The sequence below is a fragment of the Monomorium pharaonis genome, chromosome 10 (assembly GCF_013373865.1).
Source record: "Monomorium pharaonis isolate MP-MQ-018 chromosome 10, ASM1337386v2, whole genome shotgun sequence".
Taxonomy (NCBI): Eukaryota; Metazoa; Arthropoda; class Insecta; order Hymenoptera; family Formicidae; genus Monomorium; species Monomorium pharaonis.
In genome coordinates, this window is record NC_050476.1 from 4,634,688 (window position 1) to 4,658,796 (window position 24,109).

Below are 24,109 nucleotides of genomic sequence, written 5' to 3' on the forward strand. Positions count from 1 at the left end.
CGCGGCATTATAAAATGTAACGGCAAAATGTTTTTATGTTTTACAATTATCGTGAAAAATTGAATATCGAAATTGATTTGCGCAACGAAGCAACTTCCAAATGTTGCTTTCGCGTGACCCAGCGTGCGGCACCGCGGATCGTGTGTGAACGGTGAGTCGTAATTAAAATTCTAATTGGCAGCAGACGCCATTTTTTTCGATGTGGCAAAACTTCTTTTTCATTGCCAATTATTCGAGCTCCGGCACGGACTTGAAATTTCCAAATGGCTCTTTTTCCAAATGGCACGCTTTTAACGATGTGCGCAATGTTTTATGAGTATTATTTTTTACACGGCATCGAAACGCATTGCACGGTGTTCGTTTCGCGCACCGAGTTTTGTATTCTATCCATAGGCAGTGTTGTTCAGTTGCATCGATCGACAATTTGCGCGTTTTTTCCCCAATTTACCGCCAAATCTCTTTTTATGAAAATCTCAATAAAAAAGAATACAGTTTTCATAGATTTAATCAAATTAGAGAGAGAGAGAGAGAGAGAGAGAGAGAGAGAGAGAGAGAGAGAGAGAGAACAAACATCGATGTCACATATACATCATCAATATATGAATAAATCAAGATGCTCTTTTTTATTAGCTCATTCAACGACGATTCTACGACTACTGCAAGATCAAACTATCACTTTGTGTAACTGAAAGATATCCCACCGCAGTGGCACCGTCCCAAAAGAATGATGGCGGTAGATTCTTTTTTTTTATATCCCGCAGGAAGGATAATCTTGTTTTTCTACTCGAGAATTCCCTCTGGGAGAATAAGTCAACGATGGCTTCGGGTATCTCCGGGAGAGAGAGTTAATTCGCGATCCGCTGCAGGCTGCAGGCTGTTTACACGCACAGAATTTCAGTGATGTATTCGCGCCTCGAATTCGCGGCTCCCTTGTCGACCACCCACGCCACGAACCTACCTATTTTCGTTCATTTGCTCAGCAAGACGTCGGAATGAATATACTGAAAGTTAGCTTAATTGTAAAACTCACGTTTGCCATCAATATTATAAAGTTACAAAGCAAAAGAAAAAAAGAGATTTTGTAAAGAGAATCCTGTCGTATTTGCACTTGTACCACACGATTAATAGTTACCATCCTCCTTTGTTCATAAAATTACAATATTTTAATGACAAGATTTTATGCATAGCGAATTAAATTTGGCGATAAATAAGGTTTACAGAAAAATCTCCTTAAGAAGCTTTCAGGGTTGACAGCGGGTGGATTAGTGAACATGCGGTTGACGTATAAGACTTGTCAATTAATTACCCTTCCTTGTATATTCAACTTCGGGGAGGAGTTCGCACCCTCTATCGTTCCATAGGATTATCATGACACGACAAGCTCCGCTTATGCCCGGATTAGGAAACGTCTGCGAACGTTTCATTTTAAAGACAATATCATTTTACGTTGACACGAGAATTTCCGTTATCATGTTTTACCTCTTTCTCTAAGTAATTAATTTATTCCTACTATGCATAAATTTTTTTAGGAAAACGTATAAGAAGAAAGAGTAAATTACTAAAATAGAAATTATTGTAATAAACGTCAAAAAATTGAACACGATAATTAACAATTTCTCATAATTCTCAACAATTCCAAAGCGCACTCAATCATGCAATAATATTAAAAGGTGCATTTAATAATAAAGCTGAGCATAGAAATGGAATGTTATACTTTTTATACGATATTACGAAACATTGAATCTTATTGCATGAAAAACAGTAGCGGCGGACAGTTAAAAGGGGCGAGGACGATTCGGCGACGTTACGCAGTGCAAGCTCACGCAGTATCGCGCGAGCATTATCGCAGCTACAAAATTAACAGGTGCGAGGAAGATCAGATCAGGAAGCGCCGCGGTCGATACGGCGACAGCGGTATAATAGCGCACGGCGGTTACGTCGAGCTTAGTCGCGAGATACGAACGAGGGGGTCAGGATTTGGGGTCGGCGTGAGGTCGTGGGCAAGCCGCAGAGATGCGTGCGAGAGCAACTGAATCTTTGATGGCGGAGGTCGAGAGTCAGGCCTTCCTATGTACAGGAGAGAATTTCCCCATGAGGAATACGGGATGGCTGGCGACGGTTAAACGGCGACCGACCACGCCGGAAGTTCCACTTACGACACGCGACTGTAACCCATTACTGCGGACCATATCTGCTCAACGTAACGACAGTGTAACGAAGTCATCTTTTTCGTGGATAGCTCGCGTATAGCGCGTAAGTCTCCGCGCGTCGAATGTGCGCACTCCCCTCCCTCCGGCCCTGCACCGACAAAATCTAATCTTCTCCCCAATTACCTTCTCGTTATCCGATGAGAGTGAGCGTCGATGAAATGAGATTCCCGTGCAGAAACATCGTCGCTGATGCGTCCCCTTGAAGAGTGACCCAGTTGCTTAAGAAACTTTACGTGCGCTGATAACAAGAGCCCATATATAATAGGATCGCGCGAGCGATAGGTTATCCAATAAAAAGGGCGATTAAATCAAATTTTCTCCGCGAGAATTAACACGCTAGCACCGATTCTGCGACACGCATTGCGGTGACGTCCATAGTAACCACGCTATGCAATTATATATAATTTATATTGTAAAGTTGAACAAAGTAACATAATGCGGTTCAATGATCAAGATTTTCTAATCAAGCGTTCCATAAATCGCTCGCATGTGTCTTTTTTGTCGGCGCTCAACGGAGTGTTATTTGCAAAAATATTTTAATAATTTTCATAGAAATAAAACAAAGAAACACCTTCTGTTCGGAAAAGAAATATTAACGACATAATAAAATTACATCAAAGCTGAATCTAATACTTTTCTAAAAAAGGTATTAAAAATAAATTATATGTAAAAGTAAATGTAAAATTAAACTTATCAATAAATTATTAAAAACGCCTAAAGGATTATCACTATTACATAGTATTACATATAGTCTTTTAACCTTTCTTCTACATTCGCGCATACACGTAAATGTAAATATAAAAGTTATCATTACCAACATCAATCAGTAAAAACGCAGTCAGACAAACATAAAAAATAAAAAATTACGATGGTTCAGTGAGTAAAAATTAGCGAAGCGTGGTATATTATTGATAACTTCGGCATTTAATACTTTTGCTTCGATTTGCAGAAAATCAAAACGAGCCACTCATCAAACGTGTTAAATGGCAATGAAACACGATATGGCTATACACAAACCCGTCCACTTCGAATCATGTATATTGGCAAAGTGAATTCCTCCTCTTTTTTCGAACACGTACACATCGGCGCGACGCGACCGGTCAAAAGAGGATTACGTTGGAGGATGGGGGTTCAGTCGGGATCCTTTAGATTCCGCCCACGCAAGAAAGTGTTGCCATCCATGGCGCTTAAGGCGGGACGACGACGGTAGCTCGATTAAGTAACAGGGTTTAATGTCTATGCAAAGTAAATTGTTGCCCGTCGAAGCCCGATCGTGGCTTGAAAAAGTGCGAGGAGGACAAAGAGAAGGAGAAAGAGAAAGAGAAGAAGAAGAAGAAGAAAAAACGAAGTCGGGTATAATCGAGGGATACGGCGAAACCGGAAAGGGCGGGGGTAAAGCAGCTGAGCTACAATTAAATGAAGAGGACACCACCCACCGATAGCGCCCAGGATAAGTTCCTTTAGCGAGTGATTAAATTTTAATCCACTTCTAATTAGATTTTTTGTCAGGCTCGACGTAAGGGCGAGCCCATTTTGAAAGGAGACAGTTAGGACTACCTTAGTAGACGAAGATGCAACTCTTGCGTTAAAAGGATTCATTTTAATCGAAACTTTTTAATGAGAATCGGTTGTACGGTATTTTAATGTCATTAACACCGATTCCGTCGACAATTCTAACATCTGCTCAGACATGAGACAAACCGATAAATTGCAACTTTTAAATATCGATCCTATTGTTATTTTGTTGATCAAAAGTTGAGATTAAAGTGTGATTGAAAGTAAAACGACGAAAGCGAGTCGTTATTACAATAGTTAATATGATTAACAACTGCAACTCCACAGTTAATAAAATTTATTTTTCTTCCAGATTCGTAATATTCAAATTAATCAGATTTCTTATATAAAATTACAGCCTTCAAATTTTGCCACAAATTACTAAAATTCATTTATTGAAAAAAATCTCACTGAAGCATTTAATATTATTTTCCTTCTCTAATGCAGTCAAAAATCTAAGAAAGGTACGTACAGTTCTACAATTTATCGCTAATTGAAAATCCCAGTAATATCTCAGACAATGCAATTTTCTTCGACTAATCGTAGACTGAGAATCTCTGAGTTTACACAGAGTCTGAGTTTCTGACATGGACGAATCGATGGGCAAACAAACGGTGGATTTGGCAGCTTTCCTTTGGCGAGTCGACCATCGCTGCCGCGCCACCGCGCCGTTTCTCTTCACGGATCGCCGTCTCGCGGTTCTACTTTGCATCCCACGCACATCCTACTCGAGCCACATAGCCCATCATTCTCTCGTTCCGCTGGTGGTTCCTATCAAGCGTCGATGATTCGGACGTGTAGGCACCGAAGCGAGCCGGCGCCTCCTGGTCAGTAGTTATCGCAAGAATCGCCAGATCGGTTCTATCCCCTTCGGACCGAACCCCAGTCTTCGAAACAAAGTCTCGCATAGCACACCGATAAGTAATCACAATTATGTTACTATTATTACGTTACCATCCAAACGTGCACGACCAAGAAGGCGCGCTACCGCGTGACCCTTTGTAAACGCCCCGTCTTCCTACCCGCGGTCTTTAGACCGCCTTTCAGACGCCGCGCGGAAACCATTCTCTTAATTGAATTAGCCATCCGGAATTAGCAATTTGAGCTTAGCGCCGCGGCGGCATCGTCTTTCGAAAGTAAAGCCGGTCGAGAGCTGGATTACAGGCTCGTTACGTAACTACGCAATTAGGGAGCGTGTACGTCCGCATTGTACGAATGCTAGAGGGCGACGTTTGTAGGATTCAGGAGTCAACCGAGATCGAAACGGCAAAGATCAGAGCGATAACCTGGGACTCGATTGATTCCCCACCGAAATACGAGAGCATCCGGTTCCGGCTAGACAACTAGCGCAATCGGCGTACGCGAGTTCGGATCTACATCTCTCTGTAACGCGTTGCGAATAGATGGACCTCTGTCCGCCGTCGTCGTGCAGTTCCGAGTTATAAACTTCAACGACAGTACACACACACACACACACACACACACAAACTTATATATTCATAAAATATATATTTTATAAAATATAAATAAAATGTATAAAGAGATAGAGAAGAACGACAGAAGAAAAAGAAAAGAGGCGAGATGTAAAAAGGTGAAATCGATCGAGTCCTCTTATTCGGCACAGTCGCCTTCTCACTGTGTGGCACAGGTGGATCGACGATATTTATTTGGCAATAGCTATTTCCCCGGGAAATCGCAAGGGAACAAGGACCTATCCCTGTAGATTGTCGTCTATCATCGCTAAACGATGCTCGTCTCTCCCGTTTCCGCGTACGACTCTTTCACCCCAGCCGTGGTACAGGCTCCTTTGACGTTTCTCGAGTATGTATCGATCATGCTCTTTGAAGGTCAACCCTCCTCGGTAAAACGAGTTTTTCCGGTGGCAAACGGAAAGCCCTCGATGTTATAGAACTTTGTCTGGCTACGTTAAAAGGAAAAAAATCCATTCGCGTTATTTTCGCGGATTGCATATCGAGATTCGTATATTTGCTAAATATAATAAATAGGTTGTACGAGCTAGAAAGATTGTACGAGCTAAAATTCATATGCTAACAGAAGACGAGATATTAAATCAATTTCTTTTCATGTACTGCAATATCGGTTCTGGTAGCTGTCAAAAGAGCGAAAATATGTGAATAAAGAATAAGATTCGCAGTAAAAAGTTTTCATTTTTGGATGTACTTTAATGAATTTCAAATCAGACAACTTGGGAATCCGCTTTATTGACAGCAACATTCTGCATGACAGTAAAATAGAAATAAGCAGAAACAAAAATAGAAGGACAGGATATTAAAGTAACCGGGGGGAAGATACATTGCGCTAGTTCGTCGGCTTTGATTGCCGGATATTCAACGGGGCTTAGCGCGGATGTGAGAAGACGGCGGGTGGCGCTTAATGTCATAACATCATGCGGCGACGTTTACGCCATGTAGGTATACTTAAGGCAATAAGATCTAATGTGATATACGGCAGTTTATATAGCAGTATCTTGAAATCGAGCCGAGAGGAGCAGATCGTTTGCGTATCGTTACTACCGCATGCGCCACGACTGTTAGAGAGATCTGCCAGCGCGTTTCTGCGCTCGGTAAATTTTGCATCTCTTTGCATATGCATGCGTCGGCAGAAACGAAATCAACGATTTACGAGATGCAGAAGGAGCCGCGCTTTTCATTGCTGCCATTAGCGACTTTCTTCTCCGTCAGCATATAATTCTCTACGAGCATTTTATCCGTTAACAGATTACAATCCACCAGCTAACAATCTACAGCCAATCTACATAAAATTATCAACGCGGTATTACCAACAAGCCATTCGTAATGGAGAGATGACTGTATTTACACCTGGCAGATTTATTTTATACACGTGATCATTATCAACGAGCGTCATCAAGTTCGCGTCACTAATCCATTAAAAATCGCTTAAAAGAATGTAACACGAAGAAAATAGCACTGTGGTAAATACGTCTCGCGTGAACTGGAAATTAAACGCGAATCAAATTCAATTTAATCGATCGATCTTAAGCTGTAAACTGGGTTGCCATTCAGGACGTGACTATTGCTAAAGTATAATTCACGCGAAAGGAAATGGTTAATTGGTAATTATCGCAATCAAAACATGCTTCCAATATATCTGCAAAAATTAGCGTTCCAGAATTAGCAAGAAACCTCTTTGTGTCGAGCTACGCGGAAGATTGCGAGAAAGTCGAACATTTTCAAAGTAATTTACACAATGGGAAACGGCGAGATGAAATCAGTAAGACGAGACTTAAAGCTGTACACAAATCGTTTCATTCTCGCTAGACAGACGAGATATTTCGTGCTTCCTTTTCCTTGTGCGGCAGGAACTGTCGTACTAATACTTGTTATTTGATATTATTACCTGCTGATACCTGTGGTTCAACTGCCATTCCGTATTTAGTTACCCTGAATCCGACAAATCGGATCTATTCTATCTCTTTCCTATAATCTGTGGACTTCTAGTGGATGGCTCTGCTGTCTCCTTCTCTTTTCTTTTTCTCTCTATGTCTATCCATTTCTATTTTCTTGATAGGAATGGAAGTTTTTCGTGTCGTAAATTTTATCGATATATATGTGGGGGGAGGGGAGGAAGAAAAAGAGATATTAACTTGAAATCTATCCATAAAAAATAGTGGGAAAGAAGTAAAATGGATACTTTTCTCCTAGTTTATATGTACATACATGAACACACACGTATATGAACACACAATGTTTCTTTAATTAAATAAACAACGTAATGATGCTCATGTTGTTAAGATCGATCGAATTATCATCGCGCTCAACAAACGTCGGCGCGGTTGCTCTTTGGTATTGCTCTCAAACCGTCGTATACCTCGAGCAAACATTCGCGACTATCCTACAGTAGCACTCTCAAGCACAAAAGCTAGATACTTTGGCTCAAGCAAGCGAAACGCCATCCTTTCCCCACGAACAAAATGAACTCCGTGAAACTTTGGTACTTAAACGCGAGAGAAAGTGGGATTTCATAGACATTCGTAAGAAAAACAACGATCCTACAAAAGCAGCGATGGTTGCCTGGGCGTACTAATCTAATCTTGATTATGTTTGCACACATTGAAAAAATGAACATTTGGATTCTGATTTCGTAAGGAATCAAGAGATGCACCGAGTGCACGCAGGTATTTTATTCGTGTATACGAAAGTAGTATAACTGTCATTTAATCAAAGAGACAGACTATCCAAGAACAGACAAAATAACAAAAAAGTAACAAAAGTAAGAGATGCACCGAATGCACGCGGGTATTTTATTCGTGCATACGAAAGTAGTATAAGTGTCATTTAATTAAAGAAACAGACTATTCAAGAACAAACAAAACAACAAAAAAGTAACAAAAGTAACAAAAAATAATGTAAGTAAAGAGTTACACAAATAAAATATTTAATATAAAAATTTAATAAGCACAAATAAAGAAAGAGAGAGAGAGAGAGATTCTCATCCACGAATTATTATACTTAATCGGTGTATCATATAATACAGCAATACCACTTACGAGTCGCCATACGATACGTCTTACGTTAGCACGTACGTGCACGTTATTCACGAAAATGGTGAATATTTCAAATAAAGCGTGACTACCGGGAGATATATATCTTCACGCTCTATCTCCGCGAGTTCCGTCGTCTAAGGTATATCATATTCACGCATGCATGCATCATGGTTAGTACGTCGTAGCTGTCAGACATTGGCGTGGTGTATCCAACGTAAGTCGAGACGTCTTCAGCCTGATTACCTTAACGATATCACGACGGCGACGTTATCTAATAAAGTAATGCAATATAACAATAGAAAGACGTCGGAAATGATCCGTATAGCGAATAGAGTTTGTCGTGCAATTTCATCAACTTTTACGAAAATTTTTTTTAACCACTTATTTCTTCGACTCGCGATTTCAAACCCTCTGCGAGGAAGAAGAAGAGAATATAAAGCGCGCTTTTACGATCGATTGTACTATTGAGTTATTTCGTTTCGAAAAACTATCAGAAACGAGCAAACATAGCCATACAAATGGCCATACATAGCCATTATCGCTTTTAAGCGATCTGTGATATCGCAGTTTGTCCTGCGGCGCATTGAAAAACTGTAAAGCCAAACGTTACTGCCGGGCAACGTCGGCAATTTTCGTGCGATCGCGTACAGTGCCAACTTGAGGATAATAAAACAAATTGCACAGGTGATTCCAGGTGACCGCAGGCGAACACACGTGGCGAACATTTTCGCTTATAGCACTCGTTCGCTAGCATTCGTGGAAACGGTCGGCGGCCGAGAGCGACGATAACTAGGGAGGAAGGAGGATTTTCGGCGTCGCTTGTGACCGCGACTGCATTTATCGCCCCACGGTCGGCCTTCTTTTTTGCCTACCGACGAGCCGCGCGAGAGAGAAAGGAACACCCAACCGCAGCACCGTACTCCACCCTCGCGAATGCCACCCGAATCTTCCTCTTACAAAGAACGCTATTAAATCATATCAGGTTCAGTCGGCAATTATTTAGGTATTAGCACTCTCTTCCAGCGTCCCGCGCGCTACAGCAATCAATCAAAAATCTCCCCGTCTCTCCCCGTCTCTATCGGTCTCTCCCTGTCTCTCCCGGTCTCTCCCCGTCTCTCCCGGTCTCTCCTCGTCTCTCCCCGTCTCTATCGGTCTCTCCCTGTCTCTCCCGGTCTCTCCCCGTCTCTCCCGTCTCTCCCCGTCTCTCCCGGTCTCTCCCGATCTCTCCCGGTCTCTCCCCGTCTCTCCGGTCTCTCCCCGTCTCTTCCGATCTCTCCCCGTCTCTCCCCGTCTCTATCGGTCTCTACCTGTCTCTCCCGGTCTCTCCCCGTCTCTCCGGTCTCTCCCCGTCTCTCCCGGTCTCTCCCGGTCTCTCCCCGTCTCTATCGGTCTCTACCTGTCTCTCCCGGTCTCTCCCCGTCGTTTTTTCTCCGTCTACAATTTTCATGTCACCATCATCTTTAACACTTTACTTATATTTCTCGATAAAGTATCGATAGATAAATCGCGTGATATCAGACTGTCTTGTACAAACGTAATTAGGTAATGTCGGGCTGGGCACGATTTAATTCCGAAATTGGCGGCAGACAGAGAAAGGGGATAAATAACTCGTTACTGCATTCGATAAAACGTCACGTGACTCCAAACCCTTAGAACGTGCAGCCGCCGCGTGCAAGCTCGTGAGCAAAGACCCCGGCGTTTTTCATTTCTCACAACAAAGTAACAAACGTGTGCACGATAATGAGAAGGACCGGCGTATAATGAGTCGAGATCGATTTCTTGATCAGAAATCAGACTCACAAATCGACAAGGAGAAGACCTACCTACCTGTTCGTTCGCCGAAAAGACTATTGATTTGCAGAACGTGACCATTCGCGAGGTGAATAGCCCTCAAAAAAAAATATATATACGTATACGTATAGTTGCGTTATATAAATATCACACTAACAAGCTGTAATAATCGTTTCGCGAACTCGAACTCGGCACTAATATAACATTTCTTAATTAATTCGCCAATCCTGCTTATCTCGACGCGATCGGACTTATTTATGAAACCGGCCTCCTTCGTTTTAGCCCCAGGCTATATATCTGAAAATAATACTCGTACGACGCATAAAAAAGCGCCACCGTTTCTTATCAATGGTTTATCACGCGAGCATCGCGCGACGGTGTATAATAATGTTAGTAACGCCCACATTTCTCGGCGGGCGCCGTATCGATTACCGTTCTTGCCAGCATTCGCCCGCGTACAGCATTCGACACGTCGCCGCCGCGGACGATCCTGGCGATATTATACCACGTCCCACCGCGGCGGCGGTGCGCAACAAGGAGAAAGAAGAAAAAAAAACACCAGCCCATGCGCGTGGTCCCTACGCGAGGATCGCACCGTTATAAATAATCGCTTCCTGCCGGCTCCTGTTTGCCGCCGCGCCCGGCATCCGCCCGAGGCGAGATTTTTTTCGTCGAGGCTCGCTTGCAGCACGAGACTTGGGGGCAGGGTGGCGACGAGGTCGACGGCGGCGAGAATGTCGGTCATAAAAATGTCCCAGTAAGGAATGGCCCTGGCGAAGAGGGAACCCCCGGACGAGAGTTCGGGTCTCTTTGCCGGCGTCTCGGTCCGGCCCCATGTATCGTGGGTGTGCATCGTCCTCCTCTCGTTTATATCGATGCACTTTACGGTGTAGGGCAGGCAAATACAGGTCGACGCGGCGAGCTCTGGTCAACGGAGAAAACGGCTATCTGGCCGGGAGGGGGAATGGGAAAGAGGTCGGCAGTGGGAGAAGACGACCCGGTGGTTAACCTCGTTTGCACGCAAATTCAGATAAAGTCGCGGTTACCGCGATACCGTCAGGTCTGTAGATCAATCGATCGGTATACGAGTATAACGCGTTCGACCTCGAGTCATAACGTTTACAGCCTAAGGCGTGGAGAGAGCGAAATGTGCTGTACGTGCAGCCCTTGTACAGTTATTTCCCGTACAGAATCGTGAACGAAGAAATATATGAAAAAAATATTTCATTACCAAATATCCGCTAAGGAGACGTCGCGCGCAGTAAGAATACAAACGGCTCAAGTATAACGTTGTAAAGTTTTACTCGCGTTCCTCCGCGTGCCTTCAAATCGCATCGCTTTACAGTCCGCTGGTCTGTAAAGTTACGTTCTTTTCGTAGCGCAAACTTGTACCGCCGCAAAAGATTGTAAAAGTTAGTATTACAAAATGCAAATTGATATACCAACCGCGGGCGCATCGATCGGGGAACGTTGCACGCGCGTGTATCATAGGTTTCGCTATCCTCTCCTTTATGCCGGAACATTTTATGACGTAAGTAAGTATAGGTTGACCAGTCGATGCAGCAACCTGCGGGCAGCCAGGGAACGGGTATCCTGGGAGAAGGAGGATCCGCATGCAAATTCGAGTAAAGTCGGTTCCGTGCGAAGCTGCCGGGCTGCATGCATCGATTGACTAGCAGTGCATCTACCATTATGCGTTTCGAGAGGAAATCCCACGAGAAACGTATTCCACGGTAAAAAGGCTGCCACGAGAACGCATTTTCCATTAAAATTATGTAAATTAATACTATCTTTTTCACGTCAAACGCATTCGTGTACGATAAACCTTTCTGGATTCGTAGACATTATACACGAGTTGTCCACATTGGTATCGTTAGGCTCGGGACATAAGTAGAAAGATTAAGCCGGCAACTTTCGAGAAAACATTAGCCCGCTGCGCACGAACGGGAGGCTAACCCGTTCCACGTAAATTCACAGAGAATCGCCTTTCGAGAAGCAGCCCAACTTTATAGATCCTTTGACTATTCATGCATCAAGCGAATCTATGCCAAGGAAAAAGAACGCTCGATATCGAAAGTGGATCGGTGTTTTCTTATTTTCATAACTCTGCCCGCGTTTCCTCTTTTCACTTGTGCAAAAGATTCAAGCGGCACAAAGTTAACTTTTTATCGTCTCGGGTATCCGTGCTACGCACAGACTTTTCGCGAGATGAAGAAACAAAAGAGAAACAAATGCTATTTTCTTATACGTATTATTATACATGTGTATATTGACCACTTAATTCTGAAAATTGTTGAAAACAAGACTTTATATAAATTAAGAGAGAAAGAGAGAGAGAGAGAGAGAGAGAGAGAATTTCGTTTTTAAACGCTACAAGTATAATGATTTCCACCGTTGTATGTAAAACTTTTTCGGCGCTGATAGAAACGCTGAGGGAATATTTAATGCTTCCATATATTTTACTAACATAATTGCATCGGAAACTGGATGCGCCATTCTTTTTCGCCCGCCCCGATCTCTTTTCCCTGCTCATCAGTACGTCTCGTTTATTTTCGCTATTTCTTGTGCTTCGCTTTTTCAGCTTACGAGAAATACATCGAAGTAACCTACCGTTGCATGCACTTTGTGTCTGGCCTATTTTCCTGTGTGCCGGGGAAACGAGGAAAATGATATCCCGCTTCGCCCTGCCCTTCTCCTCACACGTCTCTCGTGACTCGTTTCCTGGCTTTCTTTCCGTTTTACATTGCAGTCCGCTTTTTGAAATACGCGCCCCGTAGACGGGCCCAGAGACCTGGTGCGCGCTCGAACGGGTAAATTGATACCGACGACGGCGGATGGTCTGTTCTAGGGCATATGCAGATGCACGAGAATATTTCGCGAGATCTCTCATCCCGAGATCGCGAATACGCGGCGCAATAATTTGGCGTTTTTGCTACTTCGTTCGAATTTGCAAGGACAGTTCTTTCTTTCCTTCGCGATTTTTGAGAGCGGACTAAGAAATTTCGTTACGCCCCAAATATATTAGCCAAATATGTGAAGATAAATTTATCGTTACTTGAAATAATTTTCTTCTGTAATTTGTTTACCAAATTTCTTAAGTATTTTAATACTTTCCGATATATATCTAAATATTGTCATTGTTATTGTGACAACAAAAGAAAATATCATATATAGATCTTTAATTATTACGTTCATATGATTTCTAATTCAATTTAATGTTTCCGAATTGTGTGTTAAATTTTGTTTGGAAAGCGCAAAAGAAGCCGTTCTGAATGCAAAATAATTCCATATCATATGCAGCAGAAGAGGCTTGGGCATAAAATAATATCGGAATAATCATGAATCTTTTGCAGTCGATACCGTTAATATTATGAACATACACACGTATTATCTTATCGCGACACATTTGCACAATGGTACGAAACAAAAACACGCCTGATAATCACATTTAGTGCTTCAGCCATCTCTGCTTGAAATCATATTTCACACATTTAAATCCGGCAATCGATAATGCAATAAACGCGAGAAATTACCACAGGAATTTTACGCCACCGTCGGTCGGTCTGGCGTAATGCGCAGATATAATCAATGCAAAAAGCTTTGAATAAACGAAGGTTCATGCATTATATTACGTCAAAATGTAATACCAGCTCAAAATGAAAAATATAGATATTATCGTATAACTCGAAATAATCTTGCATTATGTCATGTGATTGATGTATGGAAAATGGTATCCTATTTGTTTCCCGGATTTGGCACGAAAGCTGAATAGAATAGAATCCTTGCGCGATTGTAGGGATGCGTGCGTAAACCTCCTGTAATACATGTAGCCCCTTTCTAGCTAACTCGTTCTTTTCTGGCCCATTGTACATAGTGCGAGCATGGAACTTATATAAAAGCGCCTCTTACCCCGTTACTCGATAGTCGAAATCCAGTTTAGGAGTTCGAATCGTGCGCGGGAGCGAAATGTCGCCCTTTCAAGAGTGCTTCCGCGAGATCTACGAGGGTCGTTCGCCGCGTGGGTTGCAGCTTCCTTCCTCGAGAGGACAAGCACGTTCCAATTAAGTGTTGCCTCTTACGGATCTCATCCATTCGTAAAACTAAACCACTTAACCGAAGAACCGAGGACTTCTTTCCTGCGAACTACGAAACTAACCAGATTAAATCGTACTAAACTCTCGCGCTCCATTTAAAGCGTTACGTCCCGAGATTTTCTTAGGTTGCTAAGAGTCAAGCCTCACAGGTGAAACTGCAAAGATTCTGCGAGAATGAATCTCAAGGGGGTATTATCAGCGATTTACTCGAAATCCCCGTCCGCATTTTGCGTTCACCAAATTAGCGAAAGTGTGTATGATAAATAAATGTACCCGATAACAACATGATGTATTGTACAATAAAAAATATACAGATTTTGAACCAATGATTTACTTTGTGCATATTACCCCCATGGTTTTCCTCTTGAAAAAATTATTAAATAAGAAGACTGAAAATACATTTTATACATGAAACTTTCTGGGAAATTTTTATAAAGTTCCGCTTTGAATTAAGTTAATCTCATCCGGATCTCATCATCAATCTATCCACTAGCTTTAGATTTTCTCCTTTCGGCAGCTTGTCAGATTCTCAATTCTTAGCTCAGAGATGACGCAAGATCAGTCAAGCGTATACTCTATGATTGGTACTACCGGTGGGACACAGATTTTACCATCGAACGTTACGATCCTGTTTTCCATCGTATCGTGAGATATGGTTGCAATGTCATGCATGCGTGAAAAATGTAGACGACAAGCCAAGTACGTTCGAACGAGACATCGATTCGATTTACGCCCTCGCGATATCACGAATGGCCGAAATTTTCTACATCCACTGACGTGCAATATTGCAAAATGTGACAATACTAGTTTCAAAATGATTGACAAATATCACATATCTATATTCTATCATATATCTAAATCAATGTAAAATGCATTTCCATTTGATAAAAATAATTGCAACAAAAAGTTCGTCGGACGCATGCAGATATACAAACATCAATAAAGTAAAAATGTAATCTATTTAAGATCTTTTGTTTTTCTTAATTAATTTAGCAAATTGAAAGCATTTAGCAAATTGAAAAAATTATACATATAATATGTGCAAATCCATTTTAAAATCATAACAAGTCAAACAAAAATCAGAAGCTTATATATGTTCTGTCTCTAAAAGTTGAATCTTCAGAAATTTTCATGCAAACTATAAATATAGCGTGAGCAAACGTTTACGAGCAGCCGTCTACCTATATAAGCAAATGTATAATAAAATGTAAAAAAGAGATGGAAAAAGATATTGGTTCAGACAAACCAATTAGGAAAAAGTGAGTTTGCTGGTATCTCTTATACAATATATCCCGAAGCTTGGCCGTTGTTTACTTGATATTATTCTGAAAAATGCGTCCTCCATCTCCATCTCCATCATGCACTTTCCAGTACATCATCCGACGTATGCAATCGGAAAGAATTTCTTAGTCATCTCCCGTCAATCCGACCGAGCCAATTCAGAGTTACGGTCCGAGCGAAAGCAATATAATAAAATATTAAAGAGATTGCCGAGCGAATAATTGGCCCCGGCTCGTTTCTCCCGACGACACCTTCGTTCCGAACCATCGAGTCAATTACAAATGCGTGATTCGTACGCGGCGAGCCCGCGTCGTTAAAGCAAGAAAAACGATGATGGGATGGAGAGCGGAGTAAAAAAGATTATGTCGAAAATTAAAAGTAACGCAGGCGTGGAGTGTTAATTCCCCAGTCGTCAAGAGTGCGTGCAAGAAATGTTGCGCCGACCGTGAAAATCGGGAATAAAAGTCGAAACACACGAAAGGTTGGTACTGCTAACTACCTCATTTCCATTCGCGCGCTTTTTTTGCGCGTAACTTTTTTCCGCTATTTTTCGTGCCCTGATATCCCAAATATCGCGGCGCCGCGCGCCGTATATCTTTTGTTGCCAGTTGATTAATTTCACAACGATCGATTGTATCAATATGTATGCACGCGCCCGCTCGTTAATTATTATTTGCAATTTGCAATTCGCGCGCGGGGGAGAAAGATACGTACGACAGTTTGACGAGGTTAAATACGTTTGCTCGCGCTATCAATCATCTCCTCCGGTTCGTCCATTATTTTGCCGCGAGTCGTCACGCGACGAAAACGCAAAGCGCAGATCAATCCAAGTCTTAACTATCAACGACACAGGACGAAGATGTCCGATAAGGACGCGGCGAGCGAAGGTGAACATATCCGGTTTAAGGAACATTAGGGAAGATCGATTGCCCGGAACTTAGACTCGACATCTTCGCATGGTTTTTCTCGCGCGGGACTTTATTCTAACGGACACTGATCGCAATCGTTTCTTTTATATGTTACTTACGGGGAAATTAATTGTTTCGCGTCATTATGGACGATATAAAAATTCATGCTCGGAAATTATAAATTATCACGGACATTTTCGCAATTTCTTTTGAAAGAATACGATCCCCAAGAAACTCACAGACGAAATACTGAACGCTCAACATCGAATCGCTCGGAAGGCCGTCGCTAGTAAAAATAAGAAGTTGCGTCGATGAGCGAATTACTCCAGCATTCTTTCTTCACCGAACGATGGCAGTCTGCAATTATAATGGCGCAGCTGCTTTCGCACACAGTGGTCCGTACCGGTCTGACCAATTACCTTGTCCCAATGTAATCTATAGTTTCGAGCCCGGACTTCTAAGGAGACTCTATTATTAAATGCAATATTTTTAGGACTGCTGATTGCCCCGTTAATTACTCGAGAAAGACTCGACGGCGCTTGGTCAAATATCGCCGATTAAACGGAAGACGAAGCGTACTCCGACGGAGTGTGAAAAGCGCGGAGGCTTTCCGAGGCGTCGTCAAACGCGTTTTACAAATATACAGATGAGCTGGTTGACGCAAAGCTGCATCACTCGGTGCATGCATCACCGGTGCACTATCTCTCGGCCACGTTGTGTGCGTGCGCGGAATGCACCATCTCGCAAACTACAATTTGACGAAAATGAATTTCTTCGCACCCGACGCACAATATGTTACCTAATATGGAATTGCCTCATTAATTTGGTGGAGATGGCCAAAATGCCGAACACAACACGGTACAGGGTCGAAAATTAATGTCAAGATCCGCATGATCGGTACAAGTATCGTTATCAGAAACGGAGTGTTCGCCGTAAATTAATTATACCGTTATTACTAATTTTATATGAGAGCACCGCAACGTCGCATCACACTCTTCCGCAATTTAAAATCATTCAATCATGCAAATTGCGGGCGCACTGATAAAGGACGTTTAATTGACGTGCACATAATGGTTCGATAAAATTCTGCAAAAGCGCTGGGCCGCTTTACTTCCGTAATTTTTCGTACGTTCCGCTCATAAAAAAAGACGCTCAAAATTAATGATCACGAATATCTTTTTTATGGACTTACTCATCAAATCCGTGCTTATTGATTGCTTGGGCTACGTACGCAGGACCATTGTACTAAAATATACGTAAAGTGGACTCACCTGAAACAAAAAACAAATATAATTGTTAGAGTAAAACGCGAATGGAATTCACTCACTACCCACTAGTAGTGGATTTTCATACACGCGACAATCGTTATACATCTCTCTCACTCTATCCGATAACATAATGTAGGAAAAGTTATTTGCGTAGTTATTTCCCGATATGTTTGGATATTATAGATTCGATTAAAAGGAATGTTATTTTAATTTCAAGGCATTGAACTCTTGCTCTTAATTATAAGCAACCAAAAATCAACCTTGCACATGTTCAAACTTCAAATATGCAGATGAATAATAAAATAATGATCATTAATAAATTCCTGATAAATTTTGTTTCAAAAGTTACTTCATTATAGTCTCATTAACTAAGATATTTAATGTTAAAAATGTAGTGAAAAAGTGGCTAATTAATTTTAAAAGAAAGATTAAATTCAAATTCGTTAGGAAATCTGTAACTATCAAAAAGTACGAAACAACTCGTACTTTATTACAACTCGAACACACACACACATATGTATGTATGTATGTATATTTCTTGTATAAAAAACAAAAATTTACATAATATTTTATTAGAACGAAACAGTCGCGTGCGTAACGGCAATATAGACAAAATTAAGAATTATTTTTAACGATTCGTTCGCGGTAACACGCGAGTCGCCTTCCTTCCGCCATTATAAACCGTAATTGCCCATAGCCGTATACGTCTCAAGCGATTCTGCCGTCATCGTGCAATATGCGATTAAACCGGATTAGCATAATTTTTATATTTAAGAAGAGGATATCCGTTCGTGAGCTCTCGCTGTCTCTCTTCCGGTCTTTCTTCTTCTCTTTCTCTCTCTCCCCCCCCCTCTCTCTCTCTCTCTCTTTCCATTTCTCTCTTGCGCGCACGCTCTGTCACGGATATACATTCATAAAATCATAATCGTTAACGATGTCGGAGAATGCAAAGCAACGGGGGTCGCTTTTCTTTCCTCCACCGGAGGGCAGTAATTGCCTCGTCTTATGCGCTTCGAGCAATTCCGCTTCTACTCTAACGCGCCAATGAGAAAAAGCAGCCAATAGATTTCAGCTCGACATCGCGTCGACCGATCGTATAATGCATAACCATCTCCGTTTAGTTCTCGTCCATCACCTTCCCCCACTCTGCCAGCCCTTCAACGTCTCCCCGTCAATTGCTAATTAATTTTACATCCCCGTAAAACGGCCAGACTGGCCCTCGCGTCACTAAAAAGCTCTTCCGTCCGACGAAACGTATACGTCAAACATGTATAACGTACATCTACGTACATATCTCCGCGAACTGGTGCGAGTCTCTTCCGCAAAAAACCTTCGGTCCAGCCGTTCTACGAATCCGATTCGCGGATACATAGGTACTGAGAAAGAAAGCGGGAGGGAAAGAGAGAGAGTGACAAGGGTGGGAAATGAGAAGGAGAAGAGTTCGACCGGAGGATCGTTCCGATTTTTGTTCACAGTAGTACCGAACCGAAGGAGTGCGGAAGGCACGGAGGTGGCGAGTGATAAATGGACGGGATTCAATTTGAGGCCAATCAACATTCTTGTCGTCTCCTCCCTGTCTTGTCCGTGTGTCTGGCTTTTCGTCGCCGCACCCCCCCTTAACCCCTCCATCTCTCGACTGTCTTTCGCTTTTTCTCGCGCGTTCGCTACCTGTGTCGGGCGCGAGGTAACGTCGTGCTCACCACGGGACCCGCGTCTCGTATTTTTCTATTATTCTATGACCCGTATGAGAGAGAGAGTACCGAAGTAAGTACAATAACGTCGTGTTCACGTAGACACAGCTATGTAACTGCGACTGTTGCCGGGGATGTCAGAAGAACCTTTTTCCTCTCCGAAAAATATTACCCGAGACTACTCGAGGCTACACAAGCTGCAGAGTGGTCACTATTTATGTAGCGAAATGGGTGTTGCGGGGATCATGGAGCGAATTTCGGTTGCGGTCAAATATTATGATTACTCACGCAACAATTGATCGCTATTTGTACGTTGATGCGTAGAAGAGCCACGCATTACGTATTATACTTGATAATTATATAGCGCTTGTGTTATGATGAATGATTATTTGCGAATGGAAATGACATCGATACCTAGCTGAAATATTACCCGTGTGGATGGCTATTAGATAATATACAATATTTATCTCTTAATTTCTCAAATTCCATAATTTAATGTGTATGTGTATTATCTTTAATGCATCTAAAATTTTTTTAATACATCACGAAACTTTTTTTACAGGTGTGTAAAAATTTATTTGGTTAAAAAATCAACTGTTTTACCGTTAATAAACGATCGTTATTTGTTATCACGGCACACAAGCCGTAATATTTGTCAAACATACGCTCGACGTATACACATCGTTTATTAACTAAGCGTTTATGCAAACAAGAGCGTATTGACAGATACGTCAAGAACTCTTGGAGTCCTAATTAGCAACATCAATTAAATTTTGAAAAAATAATAAAACGTAGAATTAGCATTAAACTTTGCCTTTAAAGAGCTGCATGGCACAGAGATCTCTAATTTATAGCTGGAGCACGTCATCTTAGAAGGATCGCAGGAATACGTATCGATTGCGAGCTTTTTCAACGTGCAACTGTCTCGACGCGACAATTAAATTTTAGCGATACGCGGAAAAGGTGAATTGGAGTTTGCGCTTATCAACATACGCAACCCTTTCGGCGAGATCGCACGTTGACGAGATGGAACTTGACGGTTGCGAGAGCGTCAGTATACTTGACGTAAGCTTCCCGAGACGAAATATGCCTTCCCTCACCTCGTTGCTCACCCCACCGGTGCTCGATTCAAGCGTGAAAACTTGTGCTCGCCGGGGATAGGGCGCCCGCTGCTGCCCTAGCATTGAGGCTGTGTAAGCCATGCGTTACATAATGGTGGCACAGCGGTACTGCTATTGCCGCAGTACACAGCAACCGCCTCTGAATCGCATAGAATACAACCACCGGGATATTATTTAAGAATGCACCGTGCCGATATCGATTCAATCTATCGCGGCGACCCCGAGCGCGCGATTATTTCACGGTATGCAAGGAGAGCGCGGTTAGGTCAGGTTCCTCGCCGCCCACGATCGTTATCGACACCGTTAAAATCGAATAACGCAATGATCACGCCCGATGGGTGCGTCGAATGGTTCTGGATCGACCAGGAAATTGCTGCTAAATCGTATGCGACGTATTGAAATGGGAATGTGCCGTTTCTCGAGCGGCGCGCATAAATCTCTTGGAATATTCAGCGCAAGATTCAGCGGGTCGTCTGTCGTGCGGTAAATCAAATATGTAGGTAAGAAAACAGAGGCGTACACGCGCGCACGTACGTAGGAAGGAGGATACTGGATGGCTGCCGAAGCGCGAGACGGCTAGACTCCGCCGAAGACGACGTGCGACGGAAAAACTAATTTCACCTAAACAAACAAAGAGATTCCTCTATTTGACGGGGGAAGGGGCGGTGATCGATCGCGCGACGTAATCTTGGACGCGAAAGCCGCGCACACCCCTCGATATAGCGAAACCTTATCTTTCTAGTCCAGGCCGCCCTGCGCCGCGCGATCCCGCATTCGGTGTACGCGACACAACGGCCTTATATTTTTATTTCATCAGTCGGGACGGCAAGTTTTCGCCGCGGAGGGTCTTTCATCGATCATTCCGCGATCAATCGCACGTCATGGAGATTGTTTCCAGGAGGTACTGCTATCCGCTACGTGTCTACGCCCGGCGAGGCGGACTCGAAGCACACAGGCCTCTCTCGTCATCGATCATCGCGTAACCGTGCCACTTCCGAATTTCAAGTACGCGCATACATCGCAATTGGTTACCGCGAATTACCTGGGGCGCTTACTGGCACTCGAAGAGGCAATCTAACGTTGATTACGCTCTAATTAATCATTGTGAGATTGCCCCAATTCTGGCACCACGTTGGTATCCGACATTGCCACGCGAGCCCAACATTTTCAACACGTCCGAAATAGCGAAATAACTAATGACTATTCGCCGGCTTAAGAAGATCGCTGTAAGATTGCGACAATTGCGAGAGAATCTGGTAATTATAAATCATCAATTTCATAAGCTGCATAACCGCAAGAAACACGCCCTGGAAACATGCATTATTGCGTTGAGAAAAAAAAAGTCGATGCACGGAAACATGAGTTTCGCAATAATTTCATGCACGTGCTCGCGAAAAGTTTTGGCAAGTGGTGGAAATCGAGTATCAAAGTTATGCAACGCTACGGCGGTAAGGAAATGAGATCAACGAGTTGTAAAATCACGAAGCTTTGAAAGTCTCGTAAAGATGCCGCGTTCTCGCGGGAAACGTACATGGTCGGATGCGTTCTGGGAGAATACGTAAAACTTTACCGTTGCACGCTTACAAGATAATAACGCGCGATATTGTTGAATTATTTTTATGAAACTATATATATATATATATGATAATTCAACTTGAAGCAGAATCAAAATTAATTTAAATTAAATTACTTTCTCGAAAGATTTTCTTTCAAGCAGGCGAGTAAATTAAATCGAAGTCTCCAACTTTATACCAGACAGATTCCCGTTAACTATTTATACGTTAAATATTCAACGTAACACTATGGTAAATTTTAATTGACTTTACTCTGAAAATTAGATTCATCTCGATCACGAGAATCCCGCTGAATTTTCACTGACGCGCGTCACGCTATTTTAGATTTAACAAATTCGTTTATCCTTGGTGACTTGGCGATTCTAGATTGTATTGAAGGTTGTATACCGTCAATACAGTCGCAACTGCATACATTGGAATCTGTGTATGATTATATTTGACTTCTTAGCCAATACCAAGTTGAATTGCCTATATACGTATAGCGCCAGTTGAGACGGTATAGAGGCTTAGATAGCTGGTGAAACTCGTAATGAAATTCCTAACATTATTAATATCGCTGAGATGGGATAGGAATAGCAGTCAGCCATATCGTGTTCAACTGTGAGGAGGATCAAATCGCTGTCAAGCTATGCGTTAGGCATCGCGTTCAAGTTCGTCTCAAAGCTCGGCATATTCCACGATGATGCTCAGGCGAACTTAACGTGAATTATAGAAACTTTGGATAAAAACACGCAGGATTTTTTACAAATCAATTTACCTAAACTTATCTAACCACTGTCTATTAAAATTCTCGATTGGTTAGCTATATCTTTAGATTTGATCTGCATCGTCGTGAATAGACGAGAATACCGACGAAATTAATCAATATATAATCAGAAACGTCAAACAATATCAAAAGATACTAATTTCATCAATATCGATGAAATGCTCCAATTAGACTGTAGTCTCGCGACAGCCAAAGTAATTTCCGAACCGAGCTAAGCAACAGTGTGGAAGACGTTGAACGTATCCAGCTAGCCAAAGTTCAAAGCCGAAAAGCGGATCACGTGCAACTGGATCGATTGTTCTTAGTTGCGGCTACGCTGTGAATGGAAAGCCTTGTACACAACTCCGTAATGTCACGTTGTAATTATTGGAAAACTTTGTTCGCACGATTCTACGTGTTAATTTACTTTAGGTACCTGTGTAATACTCTATGTGTACCGTAGCAGGAAGTAGGTACGTCGTAGGGCAAGCTTGAATCGACGAAAATTAAAATTATCCTCGTATTCTTTTTTTTTGCTTCGTTTTTCTACCTGTTTTTATACAGGAAAGATATGCTTGAGAGATGAGGCGCGCCCTGACTCGCGCTTCCGGATGTTAAGCGAGAATTTCTAGCTAACGTATTCACCCCTTCGGGTACGGAAAGCCCGTACTAAGGAAAATCCATGCTCTCTCTCTCTCTCTCTCTCTCTTTCTCTCTCCTCCATGCTCCACGCCGTCCTTACGTTTAGAACCCACGCGAGGAAAAAAGAAATCGATCGCAGAAGGAAGCGGTCGGAGCAGGAACTGAATGCGCGAGGGCACTAATTTGCGAGGAAAGCGTTATTATACGCGGAGTAGCAGCGACGCCATTAATCATCCCCGACGATCGTAGCCCGACATTAATTATCCGAGGCCATTTTCCTCGGTCGTGCGATGGCGACGGCGTCTCTCGGTAGGACGGTTTCCTGGTCCCCGCCGAGCATCAAAGCGCGGCTGGCTACCTCGTCGATAGAGGAAGACCGACGATTCTCGACGGGGCGGCATTTGCGTGAAATTGATATGTTATCGCGTTATTAAACGGGCATGATCCCCGCGGCTTAGTGTAAACCGTTCCCGCGTGTAAAACCGACCGCTCGGGGATCTGAGAACCGGGCTGGCGTCTCACCGTTGATTCGGCAAACCGTGCAGGCGGGGCTCAAGTTCCCTCCCGAGTTTGATCCCGATCCCGAATCCCCCAGCCAGAACCTATGGAAACGGGGATGCACCTGAATTTCAGACCGATTATATCGGAGACCTGCATTTCCGAAACCGCCGCGCCGACGTTTCGTTTCATTTCGTTTATTATCCA

At 42.7% G+C, this 24,109-nt stretch overlaps 1 long non-coding RNA gene across 8 annotated transcripts in view; it reads right to left on the minus strand.

The window, feature by feature from the left end:
* LOC118647587 overlaps positions 1-24,109 on the minus strand; it is a 440,336-nt gene that overhangs the window by 348,130 nt on the left and 68,097 nt on the right. Inside the window, exon 3 of one of the 8 annotated variants that reach the window (XR_004964786.1) lies at positions 16,567-17,634. The exons of the other annotated variants lie outside the window; for them this stretch is intronic. This is a non-coding gene — a long non-coding RNA (uncharacterized LOC118647587). Of the gene's footprint in view, positions 1-16,566; positions 17,635-24,109 lie in introns of those variants that run through there. 8 annotated transcript variants of the gene reach the window in all.